This window comes from Protopterus annectens, chromosome 2.part2 (assembly GCF_019279795.1).
Source record: "Protopterus annectens isolate FY-2018-M chromosome 2.part2, PAN1.0, whole genome shotgun sequence".
Classification (NCBI taxonomy): domain Eukaryota; kingdom Metazoa; phylum Chordata; order Ceratodontiformes; family Protopteridae; genus Protopterus; species Protopterus annectens.
Genome location: NC_056730.1, coordinates 667,196,193 through 667,213,219, shown reverse-complemented (window position 1 = coordinate 667,213,219; position 17,027 = coordinate 667,196,193). Strand labels below are relative to the sequence as shown.

Below are 17,027 nucleotides of genomic sequence, written 5' to 3'. Positions count from 1 at the left end.
ATATATATATATATATTTATGTTTAAGTTTACATATTATGTCACAGATTTCTTATATCTTGATGTAAAAAAATTTTAAACACAGATTTTATGTAGATCAGTAGAATTTCTTGTTGAAAGTATATATATATTTCTTTAAAAGAGTAGTTGAGAGTAATTAATTGTCAGTTAATTAGGCAATTATATTAATGGTATTTAAGGGCTTAGCATAGTGTGTTTTATGTGATCTGATGAAGTTATTTGAAAACGAAAACGCAGTGTGGAGTGTTTTTGGCGTTAATGTGCTTTTGGTACCTTTATTAAATTTTGAACTTCAGTCTGCAGCCTGATTTCCTACAAGTGATCTTTAATATTTAGAAGTGTAATGACTGGACTGAAGAAGTAAAGATTTTGTTTTTATTAATATTTGTATAAAAGTTTATTGATGTAAATTACATGGAATATTGTAAAGTCGTCCTGCACAGTATGCAGTCAGATGTGTTTTAAATTTGTGTGTGTGTGTGTGGGGGGGCAAATAACTGTTGTATACAATAATGACATTAAAGTAAGAAAGTACTTTTTCTTACATGTAATGTATCCAGGCTTTGCAACATAATAAAATAAGACAGACTAGACAGAAACAAGTTAAAGTTAATATAACTATGTGAGATTGGACTGCTGAGGGGAGTACAGTAAACTCTTGGTTAACCGGAACTCAAGCAACCGCAAAAAAAAAAAAAATCAAAGAAATACATTACAATTTTCATGTGTTGCCCTTTGTTTTCCCCCGCAGAAAATATCTTACATTTTTAGAGTTCTAGAGTTTTAAAAAGGAATATGTGAATACATTCCCTCTCTCCCCAACCTGAGAACAAGTCAAACCAAACAAATAGTATAGGGTACAGTGTTAGTCAGGCCTGTTTTTAATAGTAACTCTCAAGCAAGCAGAAACGACAGTTATCCAGCATCTACCAATCCCCATGGGTGCTGGTTAACAGAGTTTACTGTACGTAAGAGTTACTGATCATACTATGGAATTAAAAGAGAATATGTTTCCTGTTTTATGCAGGTGAATGCCTAGACTAATTTTCTTAGTTTAAGATCTAGATGAGGTTTATTAAATAAAGGGGGTTTCCAAGATGGCTGCACATTAATAATAGCTTAATTCTAGCTATCCCAGTGTGAAAACAGAAACTTAGCACAGAAGGCCAGTGAACTTGTATTTCTGGATAAATTCAGAAACTGGCTAGTAAGTGTACTTCCTGGATGCCAAGAAAAAAAAAGAAATACAGAGGACCCAAAAGAAAATCATCTGCAATAGGTGAGGAAAAATACTGACTGGGAAAAGTTAAGCAGCTGTTCAGTAAAAAGCAGGTAAGCTCCACACAGGACTTCCAGTAACTTAGAGGAAAGTATAAGACAACTGCACACAGACCTGATTAAAATCAATGAAACCCTGATGGAATATATCAACTCAAACAACAAAAGGCTGGGAAAAAAAACTGAAAAAGCTTCAAACAGATATTCAGATGAGGTGATAAAATTGCAAAAATCAGAGGTCAAAATGAAGAAAAGGCTAGCTGAATAAGAGACTGCTCAAAAAGAGAGGTTTAAAAAAAAAAACAAGAGGACAGAGCACACAGGGAAAAAACTGAGCTTTTCTACTGTACTAGAGAAGCTGGATGGAACAGACTTCATTAATTTTATGAAAGTACAAATAAGCAACTACACTAGTATATCAGAGAATGAGTTGTTAATTGAAAGGGTACATCATGTGTGCACTCCAAATCTGGCTATGAGAAAGCAACATAGACATTTAACAGTAAAGATGCAAACCTACCAACTGGAGGAGTTGATTCTGTCAAAACTGTAGCAGAAGGACAAAGTACTAAAAAGTGGGAGAGAGCAGAGTGTTTGTGGAGAAAGATTACTCACTGTACACCAGGTAGAAGGGGAGTAAATTTATTCCACTACTCAGGGAATGTCGAGAAGCAGGCTTGAGATTCAAACTGCTGTACCCAGTTATCTTCAAAATATTATTTCCTGGAGGAACAAAATTTATTTTTGATGAAATACATTTTAAGGAGGAAATACAAAAGTTTGTTCAACAAAAAAGTGAGCTGTGAAACAGGAGGAGATTCTGCTTCTTGTTCATCTGGTAATAAAGATCAGAGAGAGATTGTGCTAGTGAAACCTTTTCCAAATTTTTTCAATGGAAAATGCTTGAGAGAAGGAAAAAAGCATAAGAGTCGACCAGAAGACTCAAGAGTATGTTGGAAATGAAGTAGAGTCAGGACGTTGGAGATTTGGAGGAATAAAACCAGTAAGTTGGAAACTGACAAATGTGGGATTACAAAAGCACTGATACTTGTTATGAAACATGACAGAACAAGAAATATTGGACTTTTTTGGACTCTGTTAAACTTGTAGGGGACCCCAAAGCATAAACCCTACTTCAAGTCATTAATGCTTGGAAAAATACTTAGAAGAGGGGAAGAGAAGGGCAAACGTTAACTGTTAAGTAAAACATTTTTTAATGGTACTTTTTTTTATAGTGCATGATTTTTTGGCATGCTACAAAGTAAAGTTTTCTCAGTTATTTTTAAGTGTAATGGGGATACTAAAGTAAACAGGTGCTCCTGTTTTATTTTTTCTTTCTGCTTTCCTCTCTTTCTCCTTGTTCAGTTTTAAGAAATGCAGGTACTGCAATGGTAAAAAGGAACAAAAAGTCTGGTTAAAACAGCATGCCAAAAGAAAAAGCAGTGTGCATTTTCTCATTGTTGCATACAGGAATGACTGGATTAATACTCTTAGCTTGATTTAGTAACAAGTTTTATGAGAAAGCAAGTAAATGAAAAAGAATATTGAATATTATAAGGCTTTTTTTCTAGCAAATAAATGTATGCTTAGTAGCAATTCGGGATCTGATCTTCATGTCTCCAGGAGACAATATGATAAAGAGAAATGTCTTGGAGGCAATGTTCTCTTGAATGATTTCAAGTGTGTTCCCATCTGGGACAGCTATAAAGATAAGACAAAACCAGACAGGACTTAGAAGCAAAGGCTGCACCATGTGTCTCATCATGGATAACCTTTCTTTTAGGTTAACTCGTCTATGAATGTGGTTGTCAGTTTGGAACATGTGTTCCTATTAGGAGGGTAAAACTTCAATATTTGAAGATGTACATAGTTTTGTGTATTAACTTAATAGGTTTTAGGGAGGTATTGGGATGTGTGGTGTTTTTGAGGGCTTTCAATAAATAAAAAGTTTTGTAAGATGTGACAGACTCAAACAGATGGGACAATGTTCAACCTGCTAAACAGTGTATTCATGCAACACAAAAGCTGGAACTAAACAGTTAAAGCTCATTATACGTAAAAGATGGAAATAACTTTTTAGTACAATATTTTTTTCTGTAATGCCTTTAAATGTCAATTTTCTCAGAGATAATACAAAAAAAAGGATAGTAATCCATCTTAAAATGTAGAGTTCAAACAGCTATACTACAGCAGACATACTTGGGAAGAACTGAACATGCGAATATGATAAAGCTTTTCAGGGTGGTTATTCAGTGGAATACCTCGAACAAAGAAAAATAGGAACAATTATATTAATTGCAAGAGAAGCTCAAATAGTGATAGAAGAAGATAAAAACAGATAATAATGATAGATTTGTAGTACTGAGGGGGCTACAGGCAAGGATGGAGGATTACACTGGCATGTATTTATATTCCACCTAAAACTGCTATAATGGAGCTTAAGAACATTCTTGGAGAAATAATTAGCTTTCAGCAAGGAATATTACTTATAGGTGAGGACTAGAATTTGACTTGCAACAGTAAAGATGCATTTGGGGGGGGGGGTCCAGAAGGGAAAATATAACAAAGGAGGGTAGAATTTTTAAGAAATTTATGAAAATATTTGGCATGGAAGATGCAAATTCAGTACTTGGGGTTCAGAGTGAATTTACATATTAACCCCCAAGATACAAAAACTGGGCTAGGCTAGACAGGATTTACATTTCAGAGGAACATGTGTATTTAATTGAAGGTCTTACCACACAAAAGCACACTGAAGCTCGGTCCAAAGATGGTCACACCATAAAGTCCGAGGGTAGCCTTTAATTAAACTTCCTTTTAATGCAACAAAATACAACCAGCGTTTTCATCTTGTACCAAAGACTTCATCAGTAACAGGTAAGAAAAATTAAACAAACCACATATATACCCCTCTCCTTACATCATTACCAATAAGCAACACAAAATAATTACTACCATAAAGATAAAAACAATCTAAGCCATGTGCACATACCATAAAAGGAAAAAAACTATTAATGGAAAACTCCACTGTGGTGGTGCTTCAGGAACAATGAAGTGCAACCAGCAATATAAAAAGCATTATAAAAAAACATTGTAAAAAACAGAACTGTTAGACCTTAAATACATAATACTAAAAATTCTCAAGATATAATTTAATAACTATTTTACTAAAATGGATATGGATTGCAAATCAATTCAGTAAAATTAAATATACTAAATGTAATATCAACTGATAATAAATAATATAATAGTTCTGAAGAAGTACATAATAAAACATTATAAAAAATATATATTATGAAAAATAAAAGAATTATTATATAAAAATATATAAAGTAGTGCAGGAAATATTTAAAATAATGTAAAAAAATAAGGGACAAATGTAGTTTACTCTTATTTAATACACCCTCCTAATTCATTTCTTCATTGGCTTCCTGTTCTTATAATTTAGCTGCCCTCAGCTTCAAGACAGGTGCTAGTGAGAGGTGGTCGTTCAACCATAAGTCGGTGAAGGCTGAAGTTAAACAGGAAAGAGGAAAGAAATTTGCCCCCATATTAGGAGTTAGGAATTCGAATTTGACTAAGGAAAGGAAAGAAAACAACCAAGAATATAATAACTGGAGCAGTAACTATGTTCTCAACTACAGTCTTGATTCCAGGACAATCAGGAATATTGTTATCAATAATTGGGATAGATTTAGTAAGTACACAGACCTGGAGGAGATTTTCCTTGACCCCTTAAATTTACCTATAGGAAAGGGAGGAATATTAAAGAGATGCTGGAAACTAGAAAGACAAAAACCAGTAGAAAGAGAATAGGAACCTTCAAATGTGGAAGGTGTCAGCAATGTCCATACATTTTTCAAGGGGAAACAGTATGCTTAAAGAAAAGGCGGATAGAATTGAGGACAAATGGTTTTGGTAACTGTGACACTATGGGTGGTTTATATTGCTATTTGTAAGATCTGTGGGACATTTTATATAGGGAAAACCACCAGGAAGTTCAAAAGACGCATTTACGAACACCTTAATGAAATTAAAAAAAAGGATGAGACTAATGCCCTATTTTGACAAAGTACTACCTGTAGTTTAGCAAAATATAGTTTTTATGTGATAGAAAACACAGAAATGGATCCATGGGGGAGGGACCATGGGAGACCACTACAGAATACAGGGAACTGTTCTGGCAATTGAAGCTGGAAACCAACAATGACTTAGGGTTGAACGACCACCTCTCACTAGTACCTGTCTTGAAGCTGAGGGCAGCTAAATTATAAGAACAGGAAGAAACGAACTAGGAGGGTGTATTTAATAAGAATAACCTACATTTGTCCCTTATTTTTTACACTATTTTAAATATTTTCTGCACTACTTTATATATTTTTATATATTTTAAATATTTCTCATTTTTCATAATATATATTTTTTACATGTTTTATTATGTACTTCAGAACTATATTATTTATTATCAATTGATATTACATTTAGTATATTTAATTTTACTGAATTGATCTACAATCTATATCCATTTTAGTAAAATAGTTATTAAATTATATCTTGAGAATTTTTAGTATTATGTATTTAAGGTCTAACAGTTCTGGTTTCTACAATGTTTTTTATAATGTTTTTTATATTGCTGGTTGCACTTCATTGTTCCTGAAGCACCACCACAGTGGAGTTTTCCATTAATATTGTTTTTCCTTTTATAGTATGTACACATGACTTAGATTGTTTTTATCTTTATGGTACTAATTATTTTGTGTTGCTTATTGGAAAATGATGTAAGGAGAGGGGTATATATGTGAATTTTTTTTTTACCTGTTTCTGATGAAGTCTTTGGTAGAAGACGAAAACGATGATTGTATTTTGTTGTGTTAAAAGGAAGTTTAATTAAAGGATACCCTCGGACTTTATGGTGTGACCATCTTTGTCTGGACCGGGCTTCAGTGTGCTTTTGTGTGATTTGATTCTGGTGACTTTGTAAGGCATACTTCCTCCTTTACGTTTGGTTAACTGAAGGTCTTGATACATACCCAATAACTATTTCAGATCATGCACTAATAACAAACAAAAACACAGGGTAATGAAATAAAAATGACACATTGGCACTTTCCCACCTATCTGTTGAAAAGAGTGGGATTTAAGGAACAAGCAGTGGAAATTATTTAGGAGCTATTAGAAAAGATAGAAATTTCTACTGAAAATATAACTATGGAGTGGGGCAAAATTAAAGTGGAGTTTACAAATAAAAGAAAGGGAGCTATAGTTAAGAAGTAACAAGAATTATTTAGAGAGATTGACAAATGTTAAAGCATTGCAAATAGGGGGAATTTCACAGAACAAGAGGAGGAGCAACTACAGAATCCTAAACAGAAAATAAGAGATTACCTCGATAACATGCATGAGTTTAGAAAGGTAGGTTGCAACTAAGCAACTGTCTTTTAATAACTGTAGGGCACAAAAAACTTTTAGCACAACGATTGAGGCAACAGAAAGCAGAAAGGGCTGTTGAACCTATAACAAGGAAGATAACAAGAGATCCTGCAGAAGTATTAGAAATATTTCAGAAATTGTATGAAAGTCTGTATAAAGCAGACAAATATGGAAATCAAGAAAAGGTACAAATGCATACGTTTACTGAAGAATTAAATATGCCAAGGTTAGAGGTAGACGAGGCTCAATTACTAACAGTTAGGATATGAGGAGATAAGACAAAAATGGTGATGTATAACCTACAGGAAAGCCCCAAGGAATAGATGGTATTCTTGTGGAAGAGTAGAAGCTAAGTAAAAACTGATAAAGATCTGGAAGGTTTTGTTTAATAGTATTTTAAGAAGAGAAGTACCAACCTACTTAAATAAAGTGGTGGTAGCTGTAATACCTAAACAGGGTAGAGGATCCATCAGATCCAGCTTCATGCAGGCCAATTTCAATACTAAACCATGATTATAAAGTGCTCACATCTACAATGGCTAAAAGAATGGCAAACATGATGCCAAGATTAACAGATATGGATCAATGTAGTTTTCTGGAGGGGTGGCAAACATTCAACATTAACAGAATCCCGATGATCCAGAGTGAAGCATTATGTAAGAAAATACCACTGCAACTGGTGGGTTCTTAATGAAGAGAAGATTTGACAGAGTGAGCTGCAACTTTATGAGCAGGGCAATGGAACCATTTACATTCCCTAATAAAATAATAAGGTTGATTAGGAGGATAAATGAAGGATCAGAGATGAAAATTAAAGTGGGTGGGTTCCTCTCTGATAATTTCTGCTTGAGCAGAGGAATCAGGAAGGGGTGCCCTCTTTCCCCTTTGTTATTTGCATTGCATTTAGAACCACTGGCAAAGAAAATAAGGGACTCAGAAATTCAAGGATACACCTGGCAGGGTAGTCAAAGAAAGCTGGCTGTATTTACAAGCTGATATTTTATACCTGATAAAACCAGAAAAGGACATTACAGTGTTGTGGAACATTTTGAGACAGTTTCAAATCTTTTGGGGATACAAAATTAATGAAGCTAAAACAAAAACAATAGCAGTAAATTGTGTACCCACACACAAACTGCTTCAGCAATATCCATATTTATGGGGACATGATAAAAGAAAGTATTTAAGAGTATGGATTGAAAATGATTCCGGTGTGGCATCTAAGGATATGTAGGAAGACACTAAACAAAAGATAATACAGAAACTTAGAAATTGGAAGCTTTATTATACGGATATGGATAATAAGACGCAAACAGTTAAAATGTTTTTCGTCCCTTTAATCTGGGTCTATATTATAACATCGAACGCTTAAAAAGCAAACTATGAATAATCGACCCCATTGTAAGTGAAAGCTTACAATCTTGAAAGCTCAGAACAGTGATTTTTTTTTTTTTCCCAAAGGAAAAAAAATCGCTGTTCCAAAAAAAAAAAGAAGAAAAAAAATTGAAAGAATATATAAAGTGGGGGGCTGTGCCCCCACACCCCCTCCCCCACTTAAATATACCAACTCCGAGATTGCACTACAGTGCCAAAAACGGCAAAGTAATGGAAGCGGCCAAGTGAATTCTTTCCCTGGGAAAGAATTCACTCAAAAGTCGCTTCGCTATTTTGCCTTTTCGGTGTTTTAAGTTCAACCAAGACTCATTCGATAGAATGCATCTTCGATCATCTAACAGGAACCCTTTAATCATATACACAGGTCAGGCATATTTTTATTAACAAGAGGAGAAGTTGCAGATAATAAAGAGCTGAATGATTTTACCTGGAAGTGGAAGATAGCAACAGTCAAGTGGGATAAGTTGATTCTTCAAATAGAACAAGGCGGATTGGGATTACCCTATTTAAAGGAGCATTTGAGAGCTACACAGTTAAGGCTCTTATACATAGCACAAGCAGAAATCTATAATTCAAAGTGGAAAGGGATGATGAAATGGGGGAAGCTCAAGATACAAGGAGAGACTGGGATTTTGGATGCACACCATTAAGGAGAATAATAATCATACAGAATATTATATTCAAAATAGCAGAAAGTAGCAGAAAGTATTCTAAGAACTAAGCCAACAATGGAATGGAATAAGGACATTCTGCTGATAGGAATAACTGCAATTAGGGATACAGACAACAGGCAAGAGGGGGCTGGAATTTATTGGAGGAAAACAGGCAAAGGAACCAAGGAATTTGGAATAAATAACTAGAGAAGGAAAGGTAAAAGAATGGGAAGATGCCAAGAATTTATTTGGACTGCAGGTTAGAGATTGCATTCAATATCAATGCTTGCTATCAGAGTATGGACAAACAGAAAACAAATAGAGGGGTCCTAAACTAAACACCAGCACTGGTAAGAGTTTTTAGTAGAATCTAGAACAGAAGCTGATGTTAAAAAAGGAACAATTAGTACAGTATATAAAATATTGCACAATAACTATAAGAATCAACCAGAAGAGGATATAAATTATTAGGAAGAGAGATTGGATAGGCAAGTCACAAAGAAATAATGGGGGATACAAGTATGTCTCCCAAACCTGTAACAAAATCCAGATGATTTAGGATTTTTACTTGGAAATGTTTACATAGATATTTTTATAAATCAAATAGACTTCAGGGAAGCTTTCCTCAGGTAGACAAGCAAATGCTGGGAGGTGTGACAGAGAAGAAAGAGGCAACTAGGAACATATTTTCTGGGAGTGTAATGAGTTTGCAGATTTTAAAGAATCATTGAAGACTACTCTATCAGATATGCTGGGTGAGCAAATTGGTGTAACTAGGGAAATGTTTTTTTCGGAAGTATGATACAGAATTCTAATTGTCTACACATAATAAGGCCTTGCTGCATCTAATTAGTACAGTTGTACTAAGCAGTGAATATAGTAATAGAGATAAAACAACTGGAATTGGGATATTTAGAAAAGGGTAGGAACAATGGGGGAAAACTGGAATTGTGGGAACAATGCATGCAGGGGAGGAATGAGGTTTAAAAGAGGGCAAGATTTGAAAGAATTATGTAATGTTCGACAGTGACTGGGTAGATTATAAGTGATATGTTTGCAAATAAGATTATGTCAATATGGTTTGTTTTCATTTATATAAATGTATGATTGCCTATGTCAAAAGCAATAAGTTAATAAAGATGTTTACTGTTTAAAAAAAGATTTGTTACAAGAAAAGTATTTAAAACAAGACAACATGAAGAAAAACATGAAAAACAGTATATTAGTACTTTCTTGCATTTGCCAAGTTTCCAACTTTACTTTTTTTTTTCTAACTGGCTTGTACCCAAACTATTACAAGCTCAAGCAGAGCTGAAAAATAGAGTGCTTTGGAGGCAAAGCCCTTGAGAACTTTCATGCCAAATAAGAGAGGGAGCCTAGAGCCCTGAAAGAGGACAATGCTAAGAAAGAATAATCCTCACCAAGGCAACAAATACATACAAAAATAAGGGGGAGGGAGGGAATTGATACTGCATCAGTGACAATTCAAACATCTACTGTCATGACACAATTGTACTACTTTTAGCCTTTGTTGCAGTAGCCTTATTATATGGATAGATAGTACTAATGCTTACACTAACTGGAAGGAAGAATAAGGGTCCAGGAGCCCTTGGAGAATACTCCTAGCAAAGCCTGCTCTAGATTTGGACAAGGAATACAGCTTGTAGTGCTTTGAATAGGAATGTGCTGAGGATCAAGTTGCTGCTTCTAGCATACTTCTAGAATCCAACCCTTTCCCAAATGCCATAGATGAAGCCAAGGTAATGGTAGAATGAACCTTGTCCCTGCCTGGAACTGCCTTTAAGAGCGAGACAACCACTAGGAAATTGATTTGACACAGGTTGTCATTTGTCCTTACCTTTGTAAGAAATAAGTGATCAAACTTTCTGAAGGTGTTAGTGCTGTCAACTTTATATCGGAGTCATCTGTGGAATCCTCTCTCAATCATTGTTCAAGTTATGGAGAAAAAGACAAGGAGATGGATAGTTTGACTGAAAGCAAACTTTGAAACCACTTTAGGCATACAGGAAGGATTAGTTCTTACTGAAATCCTGTTTTGTGGAAAATGAGATAAGGCTGATCCACAATAAGAGCTTGCAACTCATTCTTCTTGCAGAAGTTAGAGCAACCAGTAAAACTGTTTCTCATGTTAGCAACCTCAAATTAGCCCGATGAGTGCATTCAAATGGATTAAAAGTCCATTTTTCTAAAACAAAAATATCACAAGGAGAAGCTAAATGTTCAAACTACATAGCAAAAAATGGGAATGGTGGGAACAATACATACAGGGGAGGAATGAGGTTTAAAAGAAGACAGGATTTAAATGAGCTATGTAATGTTTGACTAAAAATTATCAGGTAGATTGTAAGTGATGTACACATAATGTCTGCAACTGGGAGTGTGTCAGTGTGGTTTGTGATGTAAAATGCTTGCAACTAGGACTGTGACCGTGTGGTTCATTTTCATTTATATAAACGTATGACTGATTATGTTGTAAGTGATGGTTTAATAAAGATGTATCTTGTTCAAAAAGGGGAAAGAATTTAATAATTTATGTAATGCTGCTTAGGTTGTATGATATATAGCAATATATGTGAGGTATAATACTTGTTCATGTTAATTTAATAGAGTTTGATTACTTTTCTATAAATGTAAATGTGCCTACGTCACAAGTGATAATTCAATAAAGGTGTTGAAAAAAGGAGAAGCTAAATGTTTCCTGGGGAGACCTGGTATGCAACATTCCTTTCAAAAGCATTTTAACATGGGAATGTACTGAAAGAAGTGGACACATGGGCAGGCACACTGAAATGGTCAACAAATGAACCTTGATAGAGAAGGATAACTCGCACAAACATTGTACAATCAGAGAAATCCTAACCTTAAAAAGGTCCAGGTTATTGACTTAGCACCAATTGGAACATCTTTTCTATTTGCTAATGCATAATTTCCTAGTTGCAGGTTTTCTTGCCTCCTTTAATACCTGCTTCACATCCTCAGAAAATAGATGCCTAAAGGGCATCAAAAACTCTATCATCCTGGTAGTTAGCTGAAGGTGTTTCAAGTTGGACTACAGCAATCATCCCGAATCTTGTGCGAGTTGCACCAGTCTGCAAGGAAACTTGTGGTAACTGTCCCTGGCCATTTCCAAAAGAAAGGAAAAAGTACAGTTGTGTACACTTACCATAAATGTAGATGTTTGAGTGTATTCACTGTTGCAGTCATCACATTTGGGTTATCCTGCCAGGGGTATCCCTCAGTCAGCCTGAATACCAGAGGCTTAGTACTTCTGCATTGGTTGCTGTCACTCTAGGACTGATGTCAGGTCATAAGTGGTATAAAATCAGGCAGCCGGCACCATTACATCAGTTTTTCTTGCCCCAACTATCAGGAGCCCCCAAAATAGGGAGCTAGGTTATGGTGGAAGAACACCACCAGTAGAAAGTAAATACCAAAAATTCCCTGTAAGGAGAGGGGAAGAGATAGAGAGACAAGGGGGGGGGGACCAGGACTGCAACAGTAAACACACTCTAACATCTACATTTATGGTAAGTGTACACAACTGTACTATGCTCTTTGTGTTTCACTGTTGCAGTCATCCCATTTGGGTTGATTCCCAAAGCTGAAGAAAAGAGTGGAGACAGTCAAGAAGACTGGGGGCTGACTAGGATGCCCTGCAAGACTGCGGTGGCAAAGCCTGCCATGGAATTGTAGAAGATAGGCAGGTGGTAATGCTTGGTGAAGGTATGAACAGAAGTCCATGTTGGAGCCTCCAGGATGTCCCTGGTGGGGACCCTTCAGAGAAAAGCTGCAGAGGTGGAGGTTGCCCTGGTGGAATGTGTCCTGACCCCCTTTGGGGGGCAGTTTCCTGTGCTGTTTGTAGAAGAAATAGATGCAGTGTGCTATCCATTTGGAGATTGATTGTTTGGATATGGCTTTGCCCTCTGCCCCTGCTGTGAAGCTGACTAGCAACTGGTCAGTTTCTCTAAAAGATTTAGTCCTATCCAGATAGAATCTGAGCTGTCTGTGCACATCTAGGGAGTGCAGAATATTTTCCCCCTTGTATTGTGGGTTGGGAAAAAGGTGGGCAAATGAATGGATTGGTTGAGAGCCACACTGGACACCACTTTAGGCATGAAGGCTGCGTTAGTCCTGAGAGAGACCCTGTCAGCATGGAAAATGATGAAGGGCTTTACAGTCATGAGTGCTTATAGCCCTGAAATGCTTCTAGCTGAAGTGATGGCCAGAAGCAAGGCTGTTTTCCAAAAGAGGAATTTTAACTCTGCATCTGTATCCCTGATGCATCAGTCTCAGAACCTACTGGTCTAAGACTATATGTTGCCAAAGAGAGAAATGGGAAGCCAGAGTTTGGAGGAAAATCAGATTATTGCCAGGGTGGGAAGGGGGGGCATTCAAATTTGTTAGAGACTGTCCTTGCTTCTGCAGGAGCTCCTCCTTTCTTTTTGTATCACCCTTGCCACTGCTTTTTAAATATCTGCCTACCAGCAACTTGCTGTATCTGGTTATTTTGCTTTTTGTAAAATGGTGCAGAGGTAGCTGTAAAACCCTTGACAAAAGCTGAAAAACCAAAGAAACTCCCTCATCACACCTTTTAAAAGACCTCTGTAGCAGATAGTCTAAGCACAACTGCTTTAAGGAAGGATTCAAATTTTCAGGTTTTACATCCTCAGGAAGGCTTTGTGTATACAACCAAGCAAACCTGGTCATAACAGTTCCAGTAGCAGCAGCTGAATCATAATCACACTTCAACAAGTGTTTGGTCACTTGAGATATTTCATAAAGAAGATTTTTCCTCAGACAAGGAAAAAAGCTATAGTGTTCCTCATATAGTCAAAATCAAGCAAGCATAAACACTGACGTGGGCTTGACAATTAAGAATTGTAAAGATGTCCATTTTCCTGAAAGGAACTCACTTTTCCAGCAATAAATAAGTGTTGGCCAACAATCAAAACTCGGAAGCCCAGATTAGGAATGATCTTCAGCAGCAAGAAAGATCTGAAGAGTGACCCCCCCACCCAAGCCACTCTTTCTTCATCTCTGTTCAAACTTTTAATGGTTTGGATGCATGGACGATGCCCTTAAACTTTTCGAGCTGACTCGCTGTAAACTTTAGAAACTGGAGAGCTGTTATATCCTTAGCAGGATATAACCCATTCCACTAAGACTATTGCAAAACTAATCAAAAGATGAACATCAGTGTGCCCCGAATGAAATCTACAAGATACACTGTAATTCATTTTTAAAGGGATATCAGCAAGCAGTTCAGTGTGCTCAGACTGAAATCTGAGTTACAATGTAGTTAACTTTTATAAGGATACTGGCAAGCAGTTCAGGGAAAATAAAAGTCTGAAACTAAGGAAAGTGAACAGTTATACAAGTAGTTGCCCCCCAAATGATTTACTGCTTTAATGCATTAAATATAATCATGCACAATTTAGATTTATTTAAGGGTAGTCAGTGCACTTTTACTTAGGCTGAAAGTTATTTTTTATTGAAAATAAGTAAAATGCACTTTTACATGTGGCAGAGGTAGACAGACCACAAAAGAAAACAATCCAGTTAAGTGGGACCACAAACTAACATGTTTTTAGCATGGTTAGCCTTAACTTTGGAAAAGGTGATGCCTGTTGAGGAACCTGCTTATTTGCAGCAGCTGCAACTATCTGTAGGTGAAAAACATCCTATTTTTGGTAAGTGTACACAATTGTATTTAAAAGGGGGCCTTTTTTTTTTTTTGGAAAACATGTTTTACCTTTTGGTTTCTGAAGTGTTTTTACTGAAACAAAAAGTCCAGGAAAATAAGACAAGGGCTAAAATGAAGATGACAAAAAGCAGCTATATACACTCAAATGAAGACTACAAGAAGCAGCTACATACAAAAAATGTTCCTAGTCTCGCACTCAAAAAAACAGGTTTACTATTGAAACCTGGAAACTGCATGGGTTGACCCGGTCACATGGTCGACCCGAAATACTGAAATCGGAACAGTGAAATTACGGCCAGGTCAAAACTGAATACATCGATATCTGTAGCTCGATTTATTCGACATAGCAGGAGGTGATGTCAGTCACCCATGCTATGCACCTTCACTTACAGTGAAATTCATACCATTTTGCAGGGGGGGCAAGCCCCACTGCACCCCCCCTCGATGTGCGGGGGCACAGCCTCCCATACCCTATGCAACTTACATATATCAAGTCCGAGACCACACTACAGTGAGGAAATGGGCTAATTCCCTGTTCCTCACTGAACCTCGATCTCAGTACACAATGCCGAACTCAGATAATGGAACTACGCTACCCATTCGGTATAGTGTAGTCGATGTATTTTGAGTCAGCATTCTGCCCACTGGAAAAAGTACAGTTGTGTACACTTACCATAAATGTAGATGTTCGAGTGTATTCACTGCTGCAGTCATTACATTAGGGTAATCTGCTGGCAGGTTGCCCTCAGTCGGCCTGAATATCAAAGTCTTGGGTCCTGCATCAGTTGCTGTCTCCTCTTTCACAACGTCAGGTCATCAGGGGTATAAAACATGCAGCTGACGCCATTTTCTTCAGTTTTTCTTGCCCCATATGTCAGGTGCCCCCCAAATGGGGAGCAAAAATATATAATTATATCTATATATATATATATATATATAAATGCAATAGCAACAACATAAACTTTACCTTCATCTAAAAGCAAATACACCACAAAGGTTGTAGAATATAGTGAAGGAAAGATAAGTTTTGGAAAAAAGAGGGATGGCGGGTGGGGTACCCGGACTGCAACAGTGAATACACTGGAACATCTACATTTATAGTAAGTGCACACAACTGTACTATTCTTCGTGTTTCACTGTTGCAGTCATTACATTTGGGTAGAATCCCAAAGCTAATTATGGATCTCATAAACAAAGACATTGGAGATCTCCAAACCCTGGACCCCACACAGTTTGGATTTGTAAAAGGCAGATCATGTCTCCTAAACCTGATAGACTTCTTTGAAGTACTCACCAAAGCCATAGATGAGGGTAAGGTGGTTCACTCAGCCTATCTAGATCTCGCCAAGGAGTTCAACACCATCCCTCACTCTGGAATTATAGATAAACTCACTAAACTAGGTATAAATCCCTGTGTCACAAGATGGGTTGCCAACTGGCTTACTGAAAGAACCCACACTGTGAAAGTAGCAGACTCCAAATCAGACTTCAGACGAGTGACAAGTGGAGTACCACAGGGTTCAGTCCTGGGTCCTCTCCTGTTTGGTATCTACTTCTCTGAAGTACACGCTAACACAGAAGGTCTTTGGCTAACTAAATTCGCAGACGACTGCAAACTAGGAGCCATAACTGAAACTCCTAACGATGTGGACATCCTACAAAAGGGCCTCACTGAAACAGATGCCTGGTGTCAAAGACATGGTCTCAAGCTCAATGCCAAAAAGTGCACCATCATCCCCTTTGGTAAAAATTATTTTGTACCCATGAACTACCACATAGGCGGTAGTCTACTTAACACCGAAAGTGTGATGAGACCTTGGGACACAGGTGGACAGTAGTCTCTGCTTTGATAATCACATCGCCAAAGTGGTCAGGAAATCCTTCTATGTGGCACACCTCATCACAAAAGGTTTCTCATCCAGAAAAAAGAGGTCATTGTTCCCCTCTACTCATCACTCATTAGACCCATTATAGAGTACAACGCCCCTTTTGGTATGTACCTGACAAGACATCTACAACAACTGGAAAGGCTGCAGAAATACCTCACAAAGAGGATTACTGGCCTCAAACAGATGCCTTACGCAGACAGTCTCAAAAATCTTCAGCTTTACTCCGTCACATATCGCCTACTCAGAGGCGATCTCTGCCTAACATACAAAGCTATGTCAAACCCAGAGCTGTTGGACATGCTCCAGTTAAAGAAATCCCAATCCCTCCGAGCTACACGCTCTAAGGACCTAAACCTTGTCACCACGATAAACAGAACATGCTAGAGGGATAGATTCCTGTCCCAGAGACTTCCCATACTCTGAAACAGACTACCTATCTATGTCAAACAGAGCTCCTCATTAGCACTCCAAGAAAAATCTTGATGATTGGATGGGTAATAGGAAATTCACCCCGGAGATCACGTCTGTGGTTCTGCTTGAAAGGGGCACAGGAAAATTATTTTCTTGGGTGGCGAAAGCCAGGGTACATTTTTGGCTAGGCTTGTATAGACCCTAGGGCCAATAGCCTAAGTACCTA

General features: G+C 37.1%; 1 protein-coding gene across 1 annotated transcript in view; it reads right to left on the bottom strand.

Annotated features, from left to right (window-relative positions):
• ATRN (attractin) overlaps nucleotides 1-17,027 on the bottom strand; it is a 2,639,854-nt gene that overhangs the window by 478,127 nt on the left and 2,144,700 nt on the right. The gene's annotated exons all lie outside the window — the stretch shown is intronic.